The sequence below is a fragment of the Bison bison genome, unplaced genomic scaffold, assembly GCF_000754665.1.
Source record: "Bison bison bison isolate TAMUID 2011002044 unplaced genomic scaffold, Bison_UMD1.0 scf7180017864491, whole genome shotgun sequence".
NCBI lineage: Eukaryota > Metazoa > Chordata > Mammalia > Artiodactyla > Bovidae > Bison > Bison bison.
In genome coordinates this window covers 5064627-5078257 of record NW_011495050.1, presented here as the reverse complement: position 1 = coordinate 5078257, position 13631 = coordinate 5064627, and positions in this window count along the sequence as shown.

The following is a 13631-nucleotide window of genomic DNA, read 5'->3' as shown; positions in this document are numbered from 1 at the left end:
CTTAAGTGGAAACCTCCTTGGTTTCATGAGTATGGGTGGGGTTGTCTGTAGAGGGTTTTCCTCCAAATTTGTGGGTTTAGGTACTTGTGCTTGATCAGTTTTTTATTAGGCAGAAGAGTTTTTTGGACAAGACCAGGGCTCTACTTTGCCACAGTTTAAAAAAAGAGAGAATCTGTGGGTCTTGAAGAAACAGAGGAGGTTCAGGAAGAAAAACGCATAAAATCATTAAACTATCACTTTAGTGGTATTTCCAAGTTGTCAAAACCACTCTGAAGTGTCACTTGCTAAGGAGAAGCATTCCTGGGGTTTTACAGACCCTGGATTGGGAAAGAATTTCTCAGTGAGAATGCTGAGGTTGTAGTCAGTAAGATGATCCAGTGGAGAAATATTGCCCTTGGACTTGAAGGGTTTGCGTCCTGTTTGTCCAGGTGCAGCACTTGTGTGCAAATGTGTGCACTCAGCCGCTCTGCCACTAGGGTCTGCCAAGACAGGCAGCTGTGCCCTGGGCTGGTGGGCTTAGCCTGGGGGTGGGGGGTGGGTTGCACCTCGCACCTCGCAGGAAAGTGAGGGGAGCCTGGGAGGGGGGCCTGTGGGTCCTCGTGGAGAAAGGATGTGCCTGGAATAACAAAGGAAAGAAAGAAAAACAAAACAAACCCGCAGCATAGGAGTTCCAACCAAGCTTAGAAGTGATGAAAGTGAAAAGAAAATTTTAGCTGGAGTCCAAACTGTGGCTAGGGTTATGTCAGTTAATAAATCAGTGCATCTGGAAAATGTTCAGTCTCAACAATAAAATTAGGAAGCAATACTTTCATTCGACTAGTGTTATTAAAAAGTAGTAATTATTAAAACATTTATATCATCTTTCTGCAGGCATCTTTTATTTATTCATCATGAGGCTTGCCATCTCCAAGAAATTAAGGTATGTTGTGTGTATTGATAAAAATGGATTCTGCCACTTACTAACCATGTGGCTTTGGGTGGATTACTTAAGATCTCTGAACCTCTATAAGTTGAATTTCACAATAACTGTAATTTTTTATTATTTTAAAACCTTTTTATTTTGTATTGGGGGGTTGCAAAGAGTCGGACATGACTGAAGCAACTAACACACTTTCACATGGCTGATTAACAATGTTGTGACAGGTACAGGTGAACAGCAAAGGGACTTAGCCATACATAGACATGTATCCATTCTCCCCAAACTCCCCTCCCATCCAGGCTGCCACATAACGCTGCGCAGAGTTCCATGTGTTATACAGTAGGTCCTTGATAACTGTCCCTTCAAGTGGTGGTTTTCAAATATTTTGGCAGCAGCCTGGAGTAAACAACAATCTTTATCACAATGTAATATGCAACATACACCCATATGTGCATAAGCAAAACAAAGCTTCCATACATTTATCTTGTTTTTTTTGTTTGTTTTTTTCATTGCATTTTATTTAAGAAATAGTGGTGGAGACCTACTAAACTGATTTCATAGCTCACTGTTTCAAAAATGGTATTATGGGTTGGTCTGCCCATGAAATGAGTCATCTCACTATACAGAGGAAGCAGTGACTACGTTTTGGTGTGCACATTTCCATTCCTGTCATCATGCGTGTGTACATGTCTGTGTTTGTATAGTATGTGTGTATATAAGAATATGATATTCACAGATTTGTTACCAAGTTTTACATTTAATAATATACCATCAACATACCCTTGTTTTTCTAATTTTTAAAATCTCCTTTATCCTTAAATACTCCCTCAGGTTTGTCTTTGCCTGACCAGCAATCTGTTACCAGGAATTTTTCACATTCTTTGGTGCAGCATCCATGCCTTTCAGGGCCATTTATGCCCTCCTTGGATTATAGAAATCATACCATGGGGTGGGCACTGTAGGTGCATCATGTACACAGTAGGTGCTCAATGAAGTAACAGGAATTGAACAACTCACTTGTCCCCACAGTGAGCTCAGATGTTAAGGCAAGATGTTCTAAGACCTCTTTCAGGAAATGAGGTCCCAGCTTAGGGCAACTTTCCTATCCAACAACCTGTAACTCTGGAGTTTGGATGACATAGCTGAATTTATTTTGTCCACTGACACCCTATATATTATAGAACCCAAGCTCTGCTATACCAGGAATTTATTCTGTAACCTGAAACTCTGAGTCTTCATTTACTCGTCTGCAGTGATGACGATCCTAACACCCACCTCACAGGGAGATGACGTAACAAATGAACGCTCTTGAACGTCTTGAACATTCTCAAGAGCTGTTGTGAAATGAGTTTTTTCTATAAACCCGCACCTGAATGGGATTTTTGTCCTTTGTAGACCATACTTCAAATCACAGCGTTTTCAAGTTCCTTTTGATGAATAAGTACACCTGGGTAGACATCCTAAAGGAGCTGTATTTTTTTTCAAGTTAAAATTTAGATTTCACTTATAAACATTTTTATTTATATTCATGACATAGGCAACCAATGTACCTTTTGGTCTCTCGGAGTCTGGTTTGTTTTATGACAGCACCTTCCAACAGGACTTGATTTGTTTCTGATGAGAACTCCCCCAAACACTAGTAGATATACTAGAGAAACCGCTAGGCCTCTAGACATACCACTGAACATAATTTTAGGTTATGCTGACAGGAAAAGGGATCCTGGAGGCCTGTATGGTTTATTCATCTATTGGCCTGTGTATTGATTTGTTCAATAAACATTAAGTACTCACTTATTTTTGCCAGACACTGATGCTGCCAGAGGTGCTGGAGTTGAGATAGTAAGGATGGTCTTTGACCCTGGGAGCTCACATTTCTGTGGAGGAGGCTGACTCGTCAACCGACAACTCTACTATATTATGACAGGCCTGTAATAACACAGTAACTACTTGTTGAGCTCTTCCAACATGCCAGAGACAGTTGTGGAGCTGAGACTATAATGTGTACACACAGCGCTTGCCATCCAGAGTTCATACGCTAGTGTTAGGGGAAGAATTATGTTTTGGCAGTTATAGGCATAGAGGTGATGGTAGCTAACTTTCCTTGGGGAAATCATGGAAGACTTCCTAGAGCAGGTGATGTTTAAGCTAAGCCTTAATGGTTGAGTAGGGCTTCCTGGGTGGTTTGGTGATAAAGAATCCACCTGCAATGCAGGAGACTCAGATTGGATCCATGAGTCAGGAAGATCCCCTGGAAAGGAAATGGCAACCCACTCCAGTATTCTTGCCTGGGAAATTCCACTGACAGAGGAGTCTGGCAGGCTACAGTCCATGGGGTCGCAAAGAATCAGATATGACTGAGTGAACAGCAATGATTGAGGAGGGTCTTTGCAAATGAAGGCTATGGAGGTAGAAGCTATGGGAGAGGGTGGATGGGAGAGAGAGGGCTTTCCAATCAGAGGAAGCAGCATCTGCCAATGCATGTGTGGTTACCTCTGAGGGGAGTGGGAAAGATGAAAAGATCAGATCAGAAAGGAGTGCCTTAAAAAGGAGTTTAGACTTCATTCTTTAGATGTAGAGGCTCAACATTGTGAGACTTATATGTTAGAATGATTTTTCAGTAGCAATGAGAAAAATGGATTTCTTTGGGACTGAAGTGGGCAAGAATGTTGTCAGAAGGAAAGGTTAGGTTAGGAGTCTGATCCAGTTATCCAAAAGGAAATTGATAAGTGCTTGAACTAAAAACAGTGGGGTTGAGAACAGAGAATAAGGGATGGATTCAAGAGAAATCTTGGATATAAAATCTGTAGACCTTAGAATGTTTGCTGGAGACTTCATTCAGGAGTATTAGGGGCGAATTTAGTGAACCCTAGGTGTCTGGTTTCAGTGACTTAAGTTGTGGATACTTGATGGTATCATAAAGAGACCATAGGAAATTACCCTGTATGTGCCTTTGCTAATTTTCAGGTTGTTTGAAGAAGTCATCACTGTCCATGGTGCAGGCAGACAGCTAGTTGACTTGTGCAAGTCCTTTTAGGCTCAGAAGATAGTTTTGACATAGAAGACCTGGGTTCGATCCCTGGGTTGGGAATATTCACTGGAGAAGGGAGTGGCTCCCCACTCCAGTATTCTTGCCAGGAGAATCCCATGGACAAAGGAGCCTGGTGGGTTACAGTCCATAGGTTGCAAAGAGTCAGATATAACTTTCACTTTTTTTCAAGTATATATACCTGTATGTATATATATGACCTAACCAATACTGACCCTGCTTGTTTAAGTGACCGCTGCATGTGTTTATAGATACCACTTTATTTTTTTCTCATTTTAAAATATTTGTTGTGGCTTTCTAATTTCAAAAGTAATACATGTTCATTATTAACAAAAAAACCCAGGAAATTTCAGAGAAGCATAACAAAGAATCAACACAGCACCATACAGAGATAACCACAGTAAGATTTCCAGATTTTTTCCATGAAAATACAGATAATGTACAAAATTACAGGTAGGTAAACACTTAAATGTTGCTTATTAAAATTGAAATTGCATTACTTCATGGGGTTTCCTACCGTTTAATAATCTAGTTTTACATTTGATATTCTATGTACTCACTTTAAACTATTCCCAAATTTAACTTAGAAACAGGTCTAACCCAGACACCTGGTCTTTAAACTCCTTCTACACTGAGCTAAAGCCCCTGCCTAGTTAGTGCCAGCCACCACTTTTGAAATCCTATCCTGTGAGATATCACTTTGTTTACTTTTCTAAAATAAATTGTATTTGTTTATTTTTGGCTCTGCCGGGTCTTCCTTGCTGCTGGGGCTTTTCTCTGGTTGTGATGCACAGGCTTCTACTGCGGTGACGTCTCTTGTTTCAGAGCACGGGCTCCAGGGCATGCAGGCTTCAGTGGTTGTGGCACATGGGGTTAGTTGCTCCGCAGCATGTGGGATCTTCCCCAATCAGGGACTGAACTTGTGTCTCCTGCATTGGCAGGCAGATTCTTTACCACCAGGGAAGCCGATATCACTTTATTTTTAATGACATGTTACTGCAGCAGTACGGTGTGAAGTTATGTTCCTAGGATCTGGAACCACACCACCTGGGCACAGACCCTGTCTCCATGCCTCACTTGCAGGCTGACCTGGGGCAAGGAATAGAAATGCTTCATCCCCGAATCTCCCTGCCTCTATTAAGTGATTATCACAACTGTAGTTGCTTCGTAGTGGTATTGTGAGGATTAAATACGTTAACCTCTGGTAATAGAACATGGCCTGCCTGGTACATAGTAAGTACTCTATGACTTGCATCTTATTATCATGCCAAGAACAGCTCTACGAAGCAGCTCCTCTTAGAGTCCCTGATGCTGCTTGAACGGCGTGTGTGCCTGTCGCTGACATGCAGAGCCCGTGCTCTGTGCCACAGCTGTGTGTGCATTCCGTCCTTCAGTTGCACAGCAGAGTCTCGAGGCCCTGAGTTCAGACAGTGTCATGATCCAGTGTTAAGTATAAAGACACAGAGGTGAGAGATGGTGAGCAACCTGCCCCATATCCCACAGCTAGTGAGTAGGGGAACCAGGACTACCTAGCTCTAATGCCCATGGATATAATCCAGGCTGTTGCTCAGGCAGCCAGTGACCAGAGCGGCCAGTCATTTCTAGTAGGACACTGGCTGGAAGGGTCTCATTATTCCAACAGCAAGAGCTGCCTTGGATTTCTGAGAGCCTTAGTCTAGTGCCACACAGGAGGATGTGCTGGGACCTAGCAGGTGTCCTTCCTTCAGTGTGCAGGAGAATGATCCCACTTCTCCCTTTATCTCTTCTCCCAGCCGTCCTGTCCATCACGTTGTCTCTCCTCCTCATCCTCTTCTTTCAGGGATTTAGACCTGCTTGTAGAAGCCTCGACACAAAAGATCCAATTTAGCAGGTTGCAAAACATTATAAGACTATGATCTAGAAAAGGTTTCAAATGGCAATTGCCTCAACCATGTTTAGCTGAACCGTATAAGCCTCTTAGAGGAGAATATACTTTGAATACACATGGCCTGTGTGTGTTCAGCTTATCCATTTCTACATCATCGCCTTCATGTCCTGCTGGAACTTGGTAAATATCAGGTCTCATTTTTCATTGTGCCTTTCAGTTAAGTTCTGCATATGCTGCTGAGTGTTAAGATGGATGTTGCCATCTTTCACAAAGCTTTCTCTGAAGCACAAAGATCACAGGCTGTTTGATACAAGTGTGAAATATTACTAATCACACTGTCTTTTTCGATTGCAAGCTAGGACTCTTGAAGGAACTTAGGAGTAAGTTATTGATATAGCTTATTTCTAGGGCACTGAAGTCAGAAATTTGTGCCATCCCAGATCATTGTTTATCATCTCAAAGCAGACTTGGGACCTATTCCAGCCCAAAAGTCTGCTATGGACAGCTTTCCTAAGTTTGTGGAAGTTGAGTTCTCTAAGCTTTGCATCAAAACACATGTTTTTCTCATGAAGACATACCCAACCTTTAGCAGTCTCTCATGTCATTTTCTCCAGATAAAGAAACCTGGTATCCACCCAAGTCTCATGTGTGCTGTCTTACTCCTGGATATTTGAAAATCTACACAGAAAAAAAAAAAAAAAAGAGAGAGAGAGAGAGAGACAAAACAGATAAACTGAGTCAATCTAGCAGCAATCCATGGCTTTTCTGCAAGGATTCACTCCAGAGATTCTTTACATTAAAAGCTTTTCTTGAAGCTTTAAGGTGATCTAGAAAACCCAATTTACACAAAACTTTTCTAGAACTTATATTTTCAGTGTGTGCTAAGTTGCTGTAATTGTGTCCAACTCAGTTGGACACAGTGGGACACAATTGTGCGACCCTATGGACTGTAGCCCGCCAGGCTTCTCTGTTCATGGGATTTTCCAGGCAAGAATACTGGAGTCTGTAGCCGTGCCCTCCTCCAGGGGATCTTCCTGACCCAGGGATTGAACCCATGTCTCTTACATCTCTGCATTGGCAGGCAGGTTCTTGGTCACTAGTGCCACTTGGGAAACATATTTTGAGTAAAATGCGATTATTTATGTTCAAAATCATTGGTTAGCATAGTTTAAATGCAGATCTAAAAAAAAAAAAAGATCCCTTACATCCATATTTTTAAAATATGGTCTTTTGATACTCCATATTACAAGCAGACAAGTCCACAAAATTTTTGGTTTGAGAGGAAGTGAATTCTCACGGACTCACGTATAGTTCCTGTATTTCATTTTTGAACACATTGTCATATTCATGGTGTCATCTTATGAATTTGAAGGTGACTTGAGGCTTCATACAGGTACAAGCTCACAGAATCAAGAGAGAGAAATGTGTGGTTTTGCCTTGTTTTCTTTTAAAGTTACCATTCTGCTGGGTGCTTGTTAAGGACTGAAGGATTTGCAGAGTGCTTCATATACAGCTCATTTCACCCTTGCATGAGATTGATGAGGCTAGAATTGATTGTCTTCATCTTGCCCATGAGAAAACTGAGGCTCTTCTAGGTGAAGTGATTTGTCCAAGGTCACACGGTTACCTTTATAGTTCTTGATTTAAACGCAGCCTCGTGCTGTGTAAAAGGTCATACTATGAGCCAGTGCGCTTGCCACCTGACCTCAGCTCCATCTCCAGGCTGAGCCATTATGTTGTCAGGTAAAGATTCAATGGATACCTATGTGTTGCTATTCCCCAGCAGGTGTAAGGAGGGCAGTGGTATCTGTCGTCATTGTGGTGAAGGACAGGAGACATGCTGGATGAGAAGATACTTTTAGAGTACCTTGATATTATGTAAAGAGTGGCGATATGAGCTGGCGTCTCCCTCTGAAAGAGTGGAGGGTTTATACCACCCTGTATTATGCTTTTGTGTATGTCCACATACATTATTTCTTGAGAGATCAGGAATGCATCTCATTATTTTAATATACTTCATAGCATCTAGCAGGTTAATGAGTGTTAAGTAAACATTTATTGAATGAATAATAGGGTTAGTAGTTAAAATTTTTTTGAGCCCTTACTGGGAACTCAGGCAGTGTTCTAAATATTCAATATATGGTGAGCTTATTTAGGGGCTTCCCTGGTGGCTCAGATGGTAAAGAATCTGCCTGCAATGCAGGAGACCCAGGTTTAATCCCTGGGCTGAGAAGATTCCCTGGGGAAGGAAATGGCAACCCACTCCAGTATTCTTGCCTGGAGAAATCCCATGGACTGAGGAGTGTGGTGGGCTATAGTCCATGAGGTCTCAAAGAGCTGGACACAACTGAGCGACTAACACATACACACACACACACACACACACACACACACACACACTCATACTCATTTAGTTCTTATAACAGCTCTTTGTGGTAGGTTCTAACATCCTTCCCATTTCACAGATGAGGAAACTAAGGTACCAAGAGGTTGAATGACTTCGCCAAGAACACAGCTAGAAAATGGGAGAAGGAGAATAAAAGCTTATGTCCTTTGGCTCCAGAATCTTCTCCCCTAACTATTGTGCCCTAAAGCATCTCTATAAAATCCTGCCTCACTATTTCTCCCACTTCCGTTGCAATGAGTAGGCCCCTCCCTGTTTTATTTTTACCATAGCATTTCTCAGTGCTGCCGTACTTTATACTTGTTTAATTGTTAGTTTGTTTTCCTTTTTGGTTTATCCTCCTACCTTAGAAACATAAGCTCCAAGAGGGCAGAGGTTTCTATCTTCTTTCTTTACTGCTGTGTCCCTGACACTTATTCCTGACACATTTATGAATTACTAGTAAATATGGAACACTGCCTGGCACACAGTAGGCAGCGAATAGCTCTGCACTGAATGAAAATGACTGAATCATGGGCATGTCTGTAAGTTCATCGGAACTGGCCACTATTCAGGATCCATCCTGCTGTAATTCTGCTTGCAGTGGTGCTTTTGAATACAGTATAGTAAATGGTAGGTATATAAAACAGATTTCTCTAGGCTAAAGAATGCATAAGAAGTCACCCTTTGCTTCATCAGAACTTTGGTCCCCATGTCTTGCTTTCTTTCTCATTCTCTCTATCTCTCTCTCTCAGGCTATTTCTTTGGAGCACAGAGGTCCTCTGTGTTCACTTTCCTGCCCAGGCTTCTAAGACCCTCTCTAGAAGGCGCTCTGTGCCTTCACCCCATCGAAAGGATGCCTGAGGCCTTTGTGAACAGAGCAAGCCCTGTGCAGGGGCTTTATTGGCTTTCTGCATAAGCCAAGGAATATCAGCCTCTTTCTCTCTCCTTTACCTTCTTATTGGTCGACTCCGGACCACCAGGTTCTGGTCCATTAAAGGACCTCAACAAGTGGTGCCCAGTGTGGGGCTTGGTACACATAGGCAGATTCGGACAGAGTGACCCCAGGGCCTATTGAGGCCAATTCAACCCAAGGGGCCCCCCGACATTCGAAATGGAGATGAAACAACAAGAACCTCAGGAAGAAGAAATTCCAGTATGGGCTATGTCCACTCTAAAGATCTCCAGAAAGCACCGCCCTCGGCAGCATCACCCCTATGGTCTCCCCACTTGGGGACAAATAAAAACCCTTACTAATCGAGCTGAAAATTTGGTCTCTCAATGGGGATTGCCTCGGAGTCCTGAATACATTCTCCTGGCAATGCTCAGTCTTTTGGCCTGTACCTCCCCTCCACCCACCCCTGCTAGAGCTCGGACTAATACCCAAACCCCCTCTATTACAGGTGGTCGAATGGACAGAGAGAGGACCAATCGTTTCAACTAATGACTCTATACATATGCCCCCTCCCTTCACACCCTGGGGAGGAAGGAAAACTAATTAACATTTCTTTAGGCTATGAAGTCTTTCCACTGTGCCTGGGCCCAGAGAAATTATGCATAAACGTCAACCGACAAACTTGGGCTTTCGGCCTGCCTCCAAAAGAAGACTTTCGGACATTGCTTGGATTATTTACTGCCCTTTCTTTGTCTGTAAACCATGTTTATACTACTGAGACTTTAGGGAAAGAGTTAGGAAAAAATAAAAAAACATTATACAAAGGGTTTACTTATAAAAACTTTACTTATACTCCTGTTCATTGGGACAAATGTCAAGCCAAATCAAAAAAAATCAATGTTTGTGGCTAATCATACAATTGTTGATTGGGGACTCCATGGTATGGGTTATCTGACAGCTCAGATGATATTAACAACACTGTGTGTGATATGGAAGGTCACTGACACTATGATGGAACGTTACTATGACAAAGGACTTCTTGAGTGGCTTGACGGTGGATTAGCCATACCTCATCCTAGGATCATCCTCGATAAACAGAGTGGGCCTGAACAATGGGACATTTGGAAACTTGCTGCGAACACCAGGACACCGAAGAACTTAAAACTTGGACCGGACATTTCATAGGGACGAGTCGTGGTCATAGTAACTCTTTCTTTCGCTATAATCAGTCATATTTTATACAGGCCTGTGTCCCACTTCCTTTTGTTATAGCCATAGAAAATTTACAGTTTAATAAGACTTTTACGTTCTGGAACTTGTATTAATTGCAAACTATATTCTTGTCTTAAAAAAAAAAAAGTCAAGAAGTAGATACAGAATGGTAGCTGGAAGGGGTATCAGTGGTAGAAGAAGGTGTCTGTGGGTGGAAAGATTTACAGACTAAGAGGAAGGAAGATGTGAGTGGAGGTGATTGATGACTCGGCAAAGGGAGACAGGAACTGGTTCAGAGAGCCAGTGAAGGGGCCAACCTCTGAGAAGGTGGAAGACTGCTACTGCTTCTGAAAAAGGCAAGAGGAGGTGATGGCTGGTAATAATGCAGAGAGATTCGAAGTACAGAGAAATTGACAAAGACCCTATTGCATGCCCTCCCTTGATTTTCCCAGGATAATAGCAGGATGAAGGTCTCTGCAGATGATACTTAAGAAAACTCTGATTTAAAAAATGATGTCAGATAAAATGATGGTTTGCCACTACTGAAACAGGGAACAGGGGACCGAACTTCACCTCATTTAGCACATTCATTTCTTGTAGGCAGTCAATAACAATGACAGGTAGTCAAGACTGGGATATAATTAGTGTGAAATTTCTCTCTGTGACACTGTCAGGAAAAGGAGGTCTTGTTTGATGAAAGAGCACTGACGTAGGCTGTTTTCATTAACTACTTTTACTGGAACAAAGCAATTGCTTCATGCCTTGATGTTCCTATAGGATCAACCAAAGGTTCAAGACAGTTGGAAAAAAAGGACATCTTCCCTCCCAAAGTGATGTATGTAGTCACTGACTTTCTTAGACCAGGAAGTCACTTGTGATTCCTGGTTACTTGTGGCAATCAGATGCTGCTCTAACTAACATCACCAACTATATTGTTCTAGTCAATCTAACATCTGCTTCTAATTTATTACTCAAAATTTGCTTTTGTACCCTTTCTTTATCTTCCCAATATTCTCTGAGACACTAATTTTTTCTCATTCGCAATCATTTCTGTTTTTCAGGAATTCTCCTACTCAGGAACTCACTCTTTGTATTAGTTATTGCTGAATATCAAAATTACCCCCAAATTTAGATGCTTAAAGCAACAAACATTTATTATCTCATAGTTACTGTGTCAAGAGTCTGGGAACAGATTAGTTGATGGCTTTGGCTTAAGGCTTCTCACAAGGCTGCACAGGAGTCCTGGCTTGAGCTGCAGTCTCATCTGAAAGCTCTCCTGGGGGAGCATCAACTTCCATATTGACTCCTCCATGGGGCAGCTCACAACCTGGTAGCTGGCTTCCTCAGTGAGCAAGAGAGGCAAGAAAGAAGTCAGTCTTTTTGTAACTTAATCTTAGAAGTGACATCTCATCACTTTTGCCATATTCTATTCATTAGAAATAAGTCACTAGGTTCATCCCACATTCAAGTATAGGGAGAAACTTGAATATCAAGAGGTGAGTGGGGCTTCCCTGGGGGTCCAGTGGCTAAGACTTCATACTGTCTACACTGGGGGCCCAGGTTTGAACACTGATCAGGTAACTAGATCCCACATACTGCAGCTAAATATCCTGCATGTCTCAACTAAGACCCAGCACAGCCAAATAAATAAATAATAATAAAAAGAGGTGAGGATCTCTGGGGACCATTCTCGGAACTGCCTGCCACAGTCACACTGGTGTCTCCCCGCTAACCCCTTGCAACCAGCAATAGTAAATCAGCTATAGCTCATTGTTGTCATCACTCTGCATAGACAAGCTATACTCTCCCAAACTTCACCCCACTAAATTTGGTTCAGATGTTGAAACTGAGGCCACTGCACATGCACCAGGAGAATATGAAATGATTTATTGCTCACATAATGATGCTTTCTAGGGAGATCAGGACTGGTTCCCAAGCTGGTCCAGTAAAGGAGAAAAAAAAAAAAGACTTGAAAGAACAAAGAGAAGAGACTGATATGTAGTTTCATGGTGGTTAGGGGGTGAGTGGGATGAGGGTCCCTGTGTGGGGGTCAAGGCTTATGTGGTTTGAACTGCCTGCTGGCAGCAAAGGATGCCACATGTGGGCTTTCTTATCAGTTTTCCCAGATGTACAGCAGAAGGGGAAAAGGAAGTGGTAGGGCTTGAAAACTGTCAGCAGTCAAATATCAAAAACGGAGTCAGATTCTTTATACCTTTATACCCTTATATTCTTTATACCCTTGAACTTCAGTGGATAAGATCGGGTATTAAGATTCTAAGGTCTGATTCTGTGATGGATCTGATGATTGATTATTTTGTGTTTGAACTCACCCACTCACAGAAGCACATGCCTAAAAAAGTGAGTAGACTATAAATGTGTCCACATAGTTTAAAAATTTTCCAATAGTTTTGTCCTCAAAATAGTCACCTTGGGGAATCTTTTCTCCCCCAAATCACAATGTTATGATTTATCTAAAATATATTGGCATTTTTCTCCCCCAAATCACAATGTTATGATTTATCTAAAATATATTGGCATTTTGACAGTTGTCTTCAGCAAGTTTATATTTTGATAAAAACAGCTCAGAGTGTTTTTCAACTTTTGCTTTTCAGTTTTAAAATGATTTTTCTTTAATAGTTTGCTACATCTCTTCTTTTTTAGAATTAACTTTATTAAGGTATAATTTACATACAGTAAATCAAATTTATACATTTTGATGAATTATGACAAATATGCACACCTGTGAAACTATTGCCAAAATAAAGATACAAAAAATTTCCATCACAACAAAAATTGTCCTGTGGACCTTTGCAATCTGTCCTTGCTTATTCCCCCAGTCAGGTAAGGTGACCACTTTCCTGCTTTTTTGTCACTGCAGGTTGTTTATCTTTTTTTTCAAGTTTTATAGAAACTAACTTATGTAGTATGTTCCATTTTGTGCCTTTCACTTAACCTAAGTGAAGAGGAACTAAAAGGCCTCTTGAAGGTAAAAGCGGAGAGTGAAAAAGTTGGGCTTAAAACTCAACATTCAGAAATGAAGATCATGACATCCGGTCCCATCACTTCATGGGAAATAGATGGGGAAACAGTGGAAACAGTGTCAGACTTTATTTTTTTGGGCTCCAAAATCAGAGCAGATGGTGACTGCAGCCATGAAATTAAAAGACGCTTACTCCTTGGAAGAAAGTTATGACCAACCTAGATAGCATATTCAAAAGCAGAGACATTACTTTGCCGACAAAGGTCCATCTAGTCAAGGCTATGGTTTTTCCAGTGGTCATGTATGGATGTGAGAGTTGGACTGTGAAG